Source organism: Lynx canadensis, chromosome A1 (assembly GCF_007474595.2).
Source record: "Lynx canadensis isolate LIC74 chromosome A1, mLynCan4.pri.v2, whole genome shotgun sequence".
In the NCBI taxonomy this organism is placed as follows: Eukaryota; Metazoa; Chordata; class Mammalia; order Carnivora; family Felidae; genus Lynx; species Lynx canadensis.
Window position 1 is genome coordinate 121,436,886 of NC_044303.2, and position 12,952 is coordinate 121,449,837.

The 12,952-nt window shown below is 42.9% G+C and overlaps 1 protein-coding gene across 4 annotated transcripts in view; it reads left to right on the forward strand.

Moving 5' to 3' along the window:
• Positions 1-12,952, forward strand: part of SH3RF2 (SH3 domain containing ring finger 2) — a 127,062-nt gene that overhangs the window by 39,658 nt on the left and 74,452 nt on the right. The gene's annotated exons all lie outside the window — the stretch shown is intronic.

Consider the following 12,952-nt stretch of genomic DNA (forward strand, 5'->3'; position numbering starts at 1 on the left):
TTAAGTGGCAGCTGGCTGTGTTTTCAGAAGATGATTAGATGTTTATAATGAGTGCCTCAGGTATGTATGAGATTCTGTGGTGTCAGAGGTCAGCAGCTCCCCGGCATGCAAGCAGCCTTGATCCTTTCCCGCCTCCTTGGAGGGAAATTGAGGGTATCAGTGCGAATCTGTGAGGGCTTAGTCTTGCAATTATTACAAGACACACTGGTTCCTGGATATTCCTAAACATTTCTCCTTTGTCAGAGGTGCAGGTGCTTCTGGCTGGAGCCTTCTTTCTGAATTGTGCCTTTGTCTTGGCATGTGGGTAATGAGCATATTCCATAGCGCACCAGACAGGTTTCTTAACTTGCTTCTGTGATATTTTGCAAAGTCTAGAGGGGCCATGGGGATGTAGGGGAGGTCAGCTGCAACTGACAATGGAGAAATCTGACTGGCTGTGCATTTTAGCAGGGGCCTCCACAGGTATCCAATAAAACATTAACGAAACTATGAGGACATGGATGCTTCTGAGTCCATAGGAGATAGTATAGAAAACAAAGCATTTAGTGAGGGTTAGGAGACCATCATTCATGGATTCATTCATCCTGGAAGTACTCATTGGGCCAGACTTGGCACTTGGCACTAGGATCAGTGGTGAGCTAGGTTAAAGTTTCTGCCCTCATAAAATCTCCAGACTGAAGAAGACAGATCAGTACTTTAACACCCCCTGACAGATACCATGATCAAGATGCTAGAGAGTGTCATAAAACATAAAACTGGGAGAGATCCCTGACCCTGCCATGAATGTGGAGGGACATGAAGTTGAAGCTGAGACCTAGAAGACAAGTAGGAATTGGACAGAAGGAGAGGGTGGAGTGCAGGAAGAATGTTCTGGGAAGAACTTAAGAGGTGAGCATGCATGAGGCACTGGCAGAAGACAAAGTATGGTTTGGCTGCAGCAGGCAGTGTGAGAGGAGAATGGCCAGAGTCAAGAGTAGAGAGATAATCCGTGGACTGATGAATGGAAAAGATGTTGTACACACACACACACACACACACACACACACACACACACACACAGGAATATTATTCAGCCATAAAAAGGAATTAAATCTTGGCATTTGTAATGACATGGATGGATCTAGAGAGTATAACGCTAAGTGAAATAAGTTAGTCAGAAAAGACAAATACCATATGATTTCACTTATATGAGGAATTTTTTTAATTTATATTTTATTTTATTTCATTTTTTTCAATATATGAAGTTTATTGTCAAATTGGTTTCCATACAACACCCAGTGCTCATCCCAAAAGGTGCCCTCCTCAATACCCATCACCCACCCTCTCCTCCCTCCCTCCCCCCATCAACCCTCAGTTTGTTCTCAGTTTTTAAGAGTCTCTTATGCTTTGGCTCTCTTCCACTCTAACCTCTTTTTTTTTTTTTTCCTTCCCCTCCCCCATGGGTTTCTGTTAAGTTTCTCAGGATCCTTATATGAGGAATTTAAGAAACAAAACAAACAAGCAAATGGAATAAAATAAGGGAGAGAGAAGGCAAGAAACAGACAAGTGTAGAGAACAAACTGATGCTTACCAGAGGTTAGTATCATGGAAGGATGGGTTAAGTAGGTGATGAGGATTAAGGAGTGCACTTGTCATGATGAGCACAGGGTGATGTGTGGATCTGTTGAATTACTATATTATATACCTAAAACTAATATGTATGTTAACTAACTGGAATTAAAATAAAAACTTAAACAAAAAGAGTAGATAGCTAAGAACTGAGTAAATCCCACAATGTAAGTCATATCTTCCTGTGCCTCAGTTTATTCCTCCACCAAACAGGCATAATAATGACCATCCAATGTTGTGGGTAGAGCCCAATGACATAGCAAATGCAAAAGTATTTTCCAAACTATATCCTAAAATCCCAGTTATAGAAAGACAAGAGGTTCTAATATGGTCCAATTTCACCTCTGGAGCATGGGTGAATTAGGGAGCTGTGTAATAGTGTTGGAACAAGCTACTGCTGGTTCACAAAATGCAATAATGCACGTCTTATGTCCTCCCAACTTCATATTCAGTAACGTCAGGTTGGTAGCCAAGGTAGGAGTATTTACACCATGAAAACTGGCAAACGCTGCAAATCAGAGCCTTTTGCTTGCTTTTGAGAGCTGGTTTACCAGCACACCACTCAGTGAAGGTGAAAGTAATGAAATGAATAAGAACCTGCCCAGCAATTACCAAGGAATGTCCATCCACAACAGAAAAAAAATAGTTTTGAAAGAGTGACTCTTTTCACACTTTCTGCTACCTGCAACAGGCCTACCCAACACCAGCCCTTAGGAAAGAGAACGGGAGAGCCACTCCTTCATGCCAACCCATTCCCAGACGTGACCAAGGAGTATCAGTGACACCCAGGTCACAGAAGTGAGATTGGAGCCTCTCAGATCAACAGCTGCTGAGAGCTGCTTTCTTTGGCTCGTGTGGCCAACGATAAATTGGATTTCAATGTTCTGAATAGGCGGAAAAAGATATCTCCTTGCTCCCCTCTGCTCCCTTTCCTGGAGCTGCCAGCTGGTATTTCTTGTCACTCATCATGGTTGCTTGCAGTGGAGATTATACGCTTGGTGAAGAGAACATGTGGGAAAGAAAGAGTCTTCAACAGTGGGAGGGTCTAAGGCAGGTATCTGCTGGAAAAACCGGGACATGGATATAGCTCAAAGCACATTTGAAACAATGGGGCCTTTCTAAAGGGTGACCTAGAAAAATACTATATTTATCTGTGGATATCTGAGGCTAACACACTTGCACACTCCCAATCCTGGAGAAATAACTAGCTGAGCATGTTAGCAATTTACCTGAGGACCAGAGATGGCAAAAGACGAAGTTGGAATCAGTTCAAATGACATGGTGTAGCATATTATTCATTTGTTTGTTTGTTTCATTTATATATTCAACAAATACTTATTGGGCTTTCTGGGTGCTCTGAGAATGTAAACTCTCTGCCACAAAGGCAGAGAGTGTGCCTATCTTATATACTGTAGGGGTGTCCATACATTTCTGTTGGAGGAATGCATGGATGGCATCACTTTGCCAGTAGTCATGGGTATAGAGATGAACAAGCCATAGGCCCTGATGCTACAGAGTTCAATGTCTGGAGCACAGACAGACAAGGAAACCAGCAATTACACCACAGGGTGAAGAGTGCTGTGACAGGGGGACTGGCAGGGTTGCTGGGTGCAATGGCTCACAAGAAAAGGAGACCCAACTCAGCCTTGGGGGAGGAGACAGTGAAGGCTTTCTGAAGACAGAGATGCAATACCAAAGATTTTGGCACCTATCTGGATATGACTTTATGGGAAAAAAAGAAAACTGTTCCCGTAATTTGCAGTATCTCGTATTCCTAGGAGGAATACAGGCTCTATCTTAGAATGAAAAATGATTGCAAATAACTTCCAGAATACTTCTGTAGCTTAATCATCAGAGACATCTTTGATTTCTCAGGGACTTTCAGAAAGTTTTCCTAAATTCGGGATTTCTACTTAAATGACCCTGTGCCCAGTGCGAGAGATGACATGAAGGTCTCCAGCGTCCCTCACTCCCAGCATGGGGACCAGCTCCATAGGCAGGCAGGTACTTCTTCTCCCAGGTCATGTCTGTCCCAGTGGTATAAATGAGAGGAATGCTCTAAATTTTCATTTGACAGAGACAGACAAACTGGAGATTTGCAGAAGGTCCTTATTATGAAAATCGTAGCTTCAAGGAGAGCTGAACTGAAAGAAAAGATTTCTAACCTCCCAGAGCTTGCTGTTTTCAACAGGGTTCATGCGGGCTTTTTTCTTTGGTATCACCAAATTAAAGGGCTAATAGGTATAAATACACACGCACACACACACACACACAACATGCAAGTCTTATGGGATTGAGATGAACTAAGAAGCAAACTGAAATCAAGATGTAACTTGTGAAAGTAGAGGGCAAGCACAGCCACCTCAGTGTTTGTCTTCAAAGTCCTTTTCGCCGAGGGTCTGGGAGCACTCCCATCACTTCATGCCTCACCACAACAGCCTATCCTGCTGGTGACACCTTGACTTCACTGGCAAATCTAAGAAGGACCACGTACACGGATGTAGAGAGAACAGTAGCATAATAAATCACATTTTTTCCATGACTCATATGTCAACAGTTACCAACATTTTGCTCATTTGGTTTTGTCTCATACATCACCTTTATTTCTGGAATGTTTTAAAGATGTCCCTGGAGCTTTGACCATTCACCTTAGTATCCTATTGTGTTTAGAGTGAGAAGGAATAGTAAGAATTACTGTCTTTGCTTTGAAGTTGAGGAAACTGAGGCTCAGAGAGGTTCAGGGCGTCACTCACAGACACAAATTTATAAGTTATGTATCACGTTGTAGGCGTTACCTCCAACCCCCAACCATATTGCCTTGTTATGAGAAATGTCTGCTGTTTGCCTGGGTCATACTGTCCCTCGCCATTCCTCCTTCGGCTGCAGAAATCTTCACGTGGAGGTGGAAGAGAGAAAAGGCTTGGGGGAAGAAGCCAGTGTACATGTAACCAGAGCTTTTTACTATTTTTTCCTAAGCCAGGGAAGGTAGTGATGGTGGGACAGTCATTTGATTCATCTTTCCTCCCTGTGCATGTTGGATTTGGCTCAGACTCTCAGAGCATATGGAAAGAGACTCATTCACCATGTGCCACACCAACTGGAAAAGCTCACTCTGGAAATGAGGATAATGGAAGGGAGCAGAATCGCCTCCAAGGATGTGAGAAAACTAACCCCCCCCCCTTGTCTCTTAGGCTCCCATGTACCTCTGGAGCCTCCTCACAGGTGCCTATGCCCTCCTAGAAGAAGAGATTACAATGGAAATGCTTTGATTCCCTGAAGAATTCAGTGCTATCCCACTGAACAGCTCTGGGACCTGGCACCCAGCCCATTTCAAAAACAATCCCAAGCTATTTACTAAGAACCAGCTTATGTTAGGAGTCAGGGATATAGCTATGAACATGTCTGGGATTACCTCCTATGATAGGGGAATGAGATCACCCCAAAGCAATCTCAAAGAAATATTTGCAGGGAAAAACGAAAGCATGCTAAGGGTGACCCTAAAATGGGGCTAAGAATTGTGAATGGTTCTTTCTCTGTCCCCTGGCATAGACTCCTGCCTCTTGCACTTTTTCCTGCTCTAAGACCCTTGATAATCCAGAAAAGAGGCAGGAGGAACCAAGGGAAAGAAGCTTGGCATACTTGATTGATATTTGATTGATAGAAGAAGGCAGGAATGCCATGCCCACTGATTAAAAGTGGCAAGAGATAGATAACAAAGGAAACTGTCAAGCTGCAGTGTCCCAGCTCTGTACCTAGGACTGGAAGAAGAGAGGTCTGAGACAAAGGACTAAAGGAAGATGATATAAAGAGAAAGCTATATGACAAAAGTCACAGAAGAGAATGGAGTTTTAGATGGACATACAGGGCCACTAAAAAGAACCTTCCTTACATTGGTTCCTTTCCCATCTCTCATCACCCTATTCTTTTCCTCCATAACACTTAAAATTGTAATTATATCTTTACTTATAAATTTAATCTTTGTTTCTACAACTAGACAATACCTGGCATAGTTGTCCCTCAAAAATCCATTTACTGAAAGACTGAATGGCTGACAAGTAGGACTGGAAAAGTCAGGCCAGAAGATGTAACAACAAGCTTATCACTCCTCTCTCCTCCTTTGGGCGAAAAATCCTTATTTATTGAACACTTACTATTTGCCAAGCATCCTACAAGTACTCTATGTGATTTATTTCATTAGTCCTCCTAGCAAACCCATGAGGAAGTGTGTTCATAGGTCCCCAAGACCCCCCTCAGATTCAGTGATTCACTAGAAGACCTCACAGGACTCAGCAAGCTGTTACAGTCACAGTTAACAGTTTACGGCAGTGATAGAATACAGATTAAAGTCCGAATCAAAAAAAAAAAAAACACACACACACACACACACACAGGGCAGAATCCAGAAAGGACCAGTCACAAACTTTCAGTTGTCCTCTCCCCGAAGAGTTGCACAGACAACACTTAGCTTCACTCAGCGACAATGCATGACAGCACCCGTGAAGTAGTGCCAACCAGGGAAGCTCACCCAAGACTTGACGTCTGGGGTTTTTATTGGAAGCCAGTCAGGTAGGCATGACCGACCTCCTGTGTGGGTGACTTTAGTCTCCAGCTTCTCCAGAGGTCAGGGTTCTACCAGCACATGGCTCCAGGCTCCCACCATAAATCACATTATTAGTTTAGACTCTCTGGTGTGACCCGAGGACCCCAGTATACAAAGTCTCTCTTAAACAGGCAGGATATTCCTAGGGCTTAGAGGCTATCTCGCACGTCAGCTGCCAAACGTTTCGCTGGAACAGGCTGGGTTTGAATAACCTAGACTTGCTGTGTACTGCACACAGAGGTATGGTATTAGTCCTAATTTGTGGATGATCTAAACCAAGGATCATGAAGGCTAAGTGATTTGGTCAAAGTAACAAAAGCCACAATGCAAACAGACATCCTACTTGAATGTAACATCTATGTTCTGTTGTGCCCTCGTGTCTCCCTTAAAGAAGTAAAGTTCTCTATGAAGAAAAGTAACTCGGGGCGCCTGGGTGGCGCAGTCGGTTGAGCGTCCGACTTCAGCCAGGTCACGATCTCGCAGTCCGTGAGTTCGAGCCCCGCGTCGGGCTCTGGGCTGATGGCTCAGAGCCTGGAGCCTGTTTCCGATTCTGTGTCTCCCTCTCTCTCTGCCCCTCCCCCGTTCATGCTCTGTCTCTCTCTGTCCCAAAAAAAATAAATAAACGTTGAAAAAAAAATTAAAAAAAAAAAAAAGAAAAGTAACTCACATAGAGTATCTCATAAGCCTGGCCTCAAATATGAATGCCCAGATTCAGGGATTTCCACTTAGGAAGAGCATAATACTGTGAACCTTCTGGTGATCTCAAGTCCCCAACTAGCAGATGGTCTTGATCCTATTGGGCACTGGCATGTTCTCCCTTCTCACCAGAGGAGACAAACGTGTGCACAAGGGCCAACCAGCACATTCTAACATACACTCCAATGCCCAAAATCTGCTCCAAAAGGATGATCATGGTGAGGGAGGGAAGGAGGGAGGGTGGCCCAACTGGCTAAGCAGCAACTAGGAAGTTAAGATCCAGGACAGTCAGTTGACTCTTTTCTCACCAGTAGAGTAAAATCACATTTATCTTACCCAGCATTCCCACGGCCTGTTCTGCTAATCCGGCAGAGTGGTCCAGATGCAAATGCAAAATCACATTAGCAGATAAAGCTCCTGAGAAGCCAGTCAGCAAAGAAATCTATGTGACTTTGTTTAACTCAGTGTTTCCTGAACTTGAGTATAGAACGCTTTTTCGAGCATGTGTAGGACCAAATTATTAAAATTCAGGACAATTTGGAAAATATAGCCCAAATTCTCTTTTTTTTTTTTGTTTCCCAGCTTATGCCCATAAACCTACTTCCAAATTGTTATTATCAGTCATATTGATTCACCTGGCACATACCCATTTCTTCCAGGAATGACAATTTCTGGATATTTCTTGATTAGTTCACAAATTCATTCATTCTTCAAGCACCTGTCAAATACCTGCTTGTCTCCAGGTCTCAGAGACAGAGATACAGAGGTGCTTTACACACACATTCTGAACTATTCAGCAGAGAATTCATAGCCTACTGAATAATAACTTGAGCCAAAGGCCAGGATGGTTTTTCTTGGCTCCACTCTCCAGTGATGGGCGATCTCATAACCAGCTCAGGAAGGTAAGCACTTAGCTCCGCATGTTGATTTTGGCCCCACCTGATTCCAGGAATAGAGAGAAGCAGGCCAAACCCTTTCTAAACCAGTGGGGAGTGTCACCAGTGCACAGTGAAGAGCTCAGTACATAGTAGCAGATGGAGTTCTCATCCCAACTCAGCCTTTTCCTTTGTACTGTGGTGATTCTGTTGCACTTGGGCTCCTTTTCTCTGACCCTGTTACCAGTCCACATGACTCCTTCCGTATTTTCAAATTGGAAATAAGCTCAGAGCTCATTGGCAACGAGACTTCCTGCTGTTTCTGGATTCTACTATTTGGCTATTTCATTGTTATGCAGTCTTATTGTTTCCGGGTTTTTAATATGTCCTAGTCCGGACTTGTACAGTGTCAGGTGTCAGAAAGTAACTCCCAAGTAGTTTAAGTAATAAACAAAACATTGCAGATAAGTAAGTTGATCTTATTTAACTAAGTATCCTTCAAGCACAGCTGGACCTAGGCATTCAAATTTTATTGTCAAGTCTCTTGTCTGTCTAGTTCTCTTATCTATCCATATCTCTATTTCTGCTGCTTCCTGTGTCTTCATTCAGGAAGATGTGTCTTTTGGGCGGGAAATATCACCACTAGTACTCCAAGGCTTACCTCCTCAAGGCACGTGATTCAAGAGAGCATCTATATATCAAACCTCTGAGAAGATTCTAGTTGGCCCTGTTTGTGGCAGATGACTGCACTGTACAAAGCACTATGCTAGGGGGATTTGGGTTCCCTGGCTGGCCTGGGCCACATAGCCCTGTGTGTGTGATATGACCAGAGTGAATGCTATGCCATTCAGAAGATGAGAGCAAACAGGTGGTTCCTCAAAGAAGGAATGCTTGCCATAATTTTATTACTAACATTCATTACTACAACATACTTTTTTTAAAATATAATTTGTCATCAAGTTAGCTAACATGCAGTGTATATGGTGTGCTCTTGCCTTCGGGAGTAGATTCCCATGATTCATCGCTTCCATACAACACCCAGTGCTCATCCGGACAAGTTCCCTCCTCCTTTTACTGCTAATGTCTCTGCATGACCGTGTTTCCGTGTTTCCTTGTTTCTTGGTTCCATGTATTATTCCTCCATCAAAAGCATGGCCCTCATGGCTCTCAGACCCTACTGCGGTGACAAATGAATAGACAAATTACAGGACCATAGAAGTCTTGAGCCTTTGGAATCTCAGAGAAGGAAAGCTTCGGGGGTACATGCGAGCTTCCATTGGATCATCTGGCTTTGTGAAATCAACAGGAAAAAGGGTTTGGTAATGGCTTGGCTTTGAGACCTCCACACCCACTTTATCCCCATTCCCCTCCCACCCACACCTGTAGAGACAGAAAACAATTGTGGGTGATAAAACCTATTACCAACAATGTGACGGGTGATAGCTGATGTGGAACGCAGAGTCATTTTCCCCCGAGAGAACAGTTGAGAACCGGATAGAATCAACCAGCTGAGTCTCTTCAGGTGCTTAACTTTTATGTGAGGGCTCTGGAGTTCAATAATTCATGCTAATGCAGCCAGCAGCAAGCAAATTGCATTCACACTCTATTCAGATTTTGATTATAAAACAGAGACCCAAATGAGTTTTATGATGGAAAAACATACTTGGTGACTTCAGCTGGATGAAAGAGAATGAGGATGATAGAAACACCAGGCCTTGAGGTCAAAAGAGCCTAAGTCAGTCTTGGGGCTGCCACACGCTGGCTGTGTGACCTTGCGCGATAACACTGAATGTCTCAGAACTTCTGTTTCTTCATCAGTACAATGGGGTGACACCACCGACTTCATAGGATTTTGAGATGATGTAAATGACAATACATGAAGAGTGCAGTAAAGCGGTAATGTGAGACAAATTTCTGTGGCCTGCCAGTACCACAATAAACGTTAATTTCCTTCCTTTCTTCAGATTCTCTCCCTCTCTCTGCACCCACCCGCCCCACCGACCTTTTTTCAGCAGGAAGTCCGTAGTTCCTATAAGTATGAATGTAGAACTGAGAACGCCAGGGGAGGTTGAAGAGTAAAAAGATGTTAAGAATGGATTGACAGTTCGCTCCCACAAAGATGAAGGTGGCCAGGCAACTAGAACTATCTCAGGGTTTCAACGTACATACATCTTCAAAAAGATGTAAGCATTCTGTGCAATTTCAGTTTTAATATACTTGCTTAGTAGTCATTAAAATATGTAGCCACTAAAAAAAAAAAATAAATAAATAAAATATGTAGCCACTTGCACTGGAGTATCTTCCAGAAACGAAAGAAAAAAGGCAGCTTAGCCATTTACAAAGCCTACATCAAAATTCCATTGCTCCCGTTTTAGTTAGAATAAGATGTAACTCAGACCAGGGCATCAAACTTGGATGCTGGGGAGCTTGATGACAAAGTAGCTACTCGAATCGCACTCCAAGAGATTCTGGTCAAATAGATCAGGGATGTGGTCCAGGAGTCTGATACAGGTGAACCACAAACTTCATTTTGAAAAACACACCAGCTTGGGCTCTTCGGGACAGACAAACTCGACCTCAGATCCTGAACCCACCACTTCCTACCTTCACGAACTTGGGCAACTTTGTAACTTCTGATACATGGGAGTCTAATCACAGGTTGGCATGAGATTAAATAAGATATATTGAGATATATTGTGGAGTACCGAGCACAACGCCTGGCCCGTAGGAAGGAGCACTCAGTAAATGTTAATTATTGACACTATCATGATTATGCAAAGTCAAAGAAAAGGGCTTCGGTTCTTTCTTTTCTTAATTTTTTTCATTCTTCCTCCCTTTTCTTTTACAAATCCATACTAACAGTGCATTAAGCAAGACGGAAGTTTATTTAGCTTCCAGACAAAAATCTGGAAGTGAAAGTAGTTCCAGACTTGTGTGACAGCTCTGCAACCCAGACTACTTCCTTCCCTCTTTCAGTGTGACCCTCATCCTCACTGTTCAAGATGGCAGCTGGAACTCCAGCATTCATGTCTGCATTCCACATGGCAAAGTGGAGGAAAGGAAAGAGAAAATCAATCTCTCTCAGTAACGACACTTCCTAAAATTCGCGTATATCCCATTGGCCAAAACTTAGCTGTCCGGAGAGGCTGGCAAATGTGATCAGCGTTCCAGGTGGCCATGTACCCCCCAAAATGTGATTTATTTTACAGTGGAAAATTGGGAGAAAAAATATGGAGGGACAACTGTTGTTCCCTGCTATACCCAGCCCAGGGAGTCTAACAGATTCAAATCATTCTTCAGAAATCCTCTGCTCTCATTCTGCTTCCACCTGCTTATTTCTCAGATAAGAAACTTCTCCAAAGAGGTAGTTGCATAATCTGTGGATCCTACTCAGCTTGGCTTATTTTCTTCCTAAATTGCTTTCATACCTTTTACTTTTCATTCCCCAGTTTCATTCATTTTATTCCTACTATCCAATTTTTTTCAATTTTCTTTTTTACATAATCTCCATACCCAACATGGGGCTCAAACTCACAACCCAGAGATCAAGAGCCAAATGGTCTATTGTCTAAGCTAGCCAGGCACCCCTCTACTATTCAATTTTAATAGACAATACAATTATTTCATTGTAGAATAGTTAGAAAGCATGGCTAAGCACTTAGAAAAACAATTTTTTAATTTTCAAAAATATCACTGCTTAGAAATAATCACTCTTAAAATGCTGGTCTGGCCATCCAGCATTTTCTCAAGGTAAAAATATACGTATGTGTTTACAAGGAAAGCCTAGTTTTCATTTATAATGAAAACATAACTGTTTTTAACCTCTTCTATTAAATTTAGTATATATCAGGAGTAATTCTCATATAGATTCTCTCATCAATTTTAATGACTGCAGGGTTTTCCACTGTGTGGGTGTATCATAATTTATTCAACCAGTTCCGTTTATAATCTCCATAACGCTGTGCTAAACCTCCTAGCCCACGCATCTTTGCTCACGTGTCCCCAAGTTTCCCGAGGATGAGCTGTGTTCCTGTGGTTTTCTTTTTCCCTAGGCTCCCTTTACTGTATCCAGGGACCAGCAGAAAAGCACTTCTCTATCATCCCATCAGCAAGGGACTATTCAGATCTTGTCTCTACCCCTAAACTGCTTGAAATACCTTTTCAAGTAACATTGCGGTCTCGGAAGGTTCTTGGAGAACTGGAACACTGTCTGCTTACACCCCCTTATGAGTAGCAAGACCACCCCCCGAGAAAGGGGACTATGTCACCCCACTGCTGAGGAAAGCACAAAGTAAAATACAATGCAGGTGACCCTGAAGGGCTATTAAACATAAGTTATTAGAACCTTTAGTTTGCCAAACTGACTCCAAGCAAGACGAGAGTGAGGCCATTTCTCTGTGTAGAAACCAGTTTCAATTAGAAAAAAATGCACTTCACTAAAATAATTATTTGGATAGACAACTAATTTGACAGTTCTTTAGCTGCTTTTTTTTAAAGTGCTGACTGATCTCTGACTAAATGTTTCTTTGTCTCAATGCTCCCTAATGATGCAAGCCCTCACAAGGTTTACACTTTCTAGACAAGGCTGAGGACAAATCATGCTGCAATCACTCTCATATAGCACTTTGTCTCTCTTTTTTAAAGCTTGGTTTTAGTAATTTCCACACCCAACATAGGGCTCAGACTCACAACCCTGAGATCAAGAATCTCATGTTTCTGGGGCACTTGGATAGCTCAGTAGGTTAAGCGTCTGACTTTGGCTCAGGTCATGATCTCACGGCTTGTGGGTTCAAGCCCCGCAAAGGTCTCTGTGCTGACAGCTCGGAGCCTGCAGCCTGCTTGGGATTCTGTGTCTCCCTCTCTCTCTGCCCCTCCCCTGCTCACACTCTATCTCTCTCTCTTTCAAAAATAAATATGTAAGAAAAAAAAATCTCATGCTTCTCCAAATGAGCCAGCCAGATGCCCTTCATACAGCACTTTGTATTTTCAGGGACTTCTCACCTCAGTTGTCTCCCTGTCAACACTGAGGAGTAGGTAGAACTGATATTATTAACCTTTCCCTACAGACGATGATTATAAAAGATGCCATTTAGGGACGCCTAGGTGGCTTAGTCAGTTGAGCGTCTGACTTGAGCTCAGGTCATGATCTCATGGTTCTTGAGTTTGAGCCCCG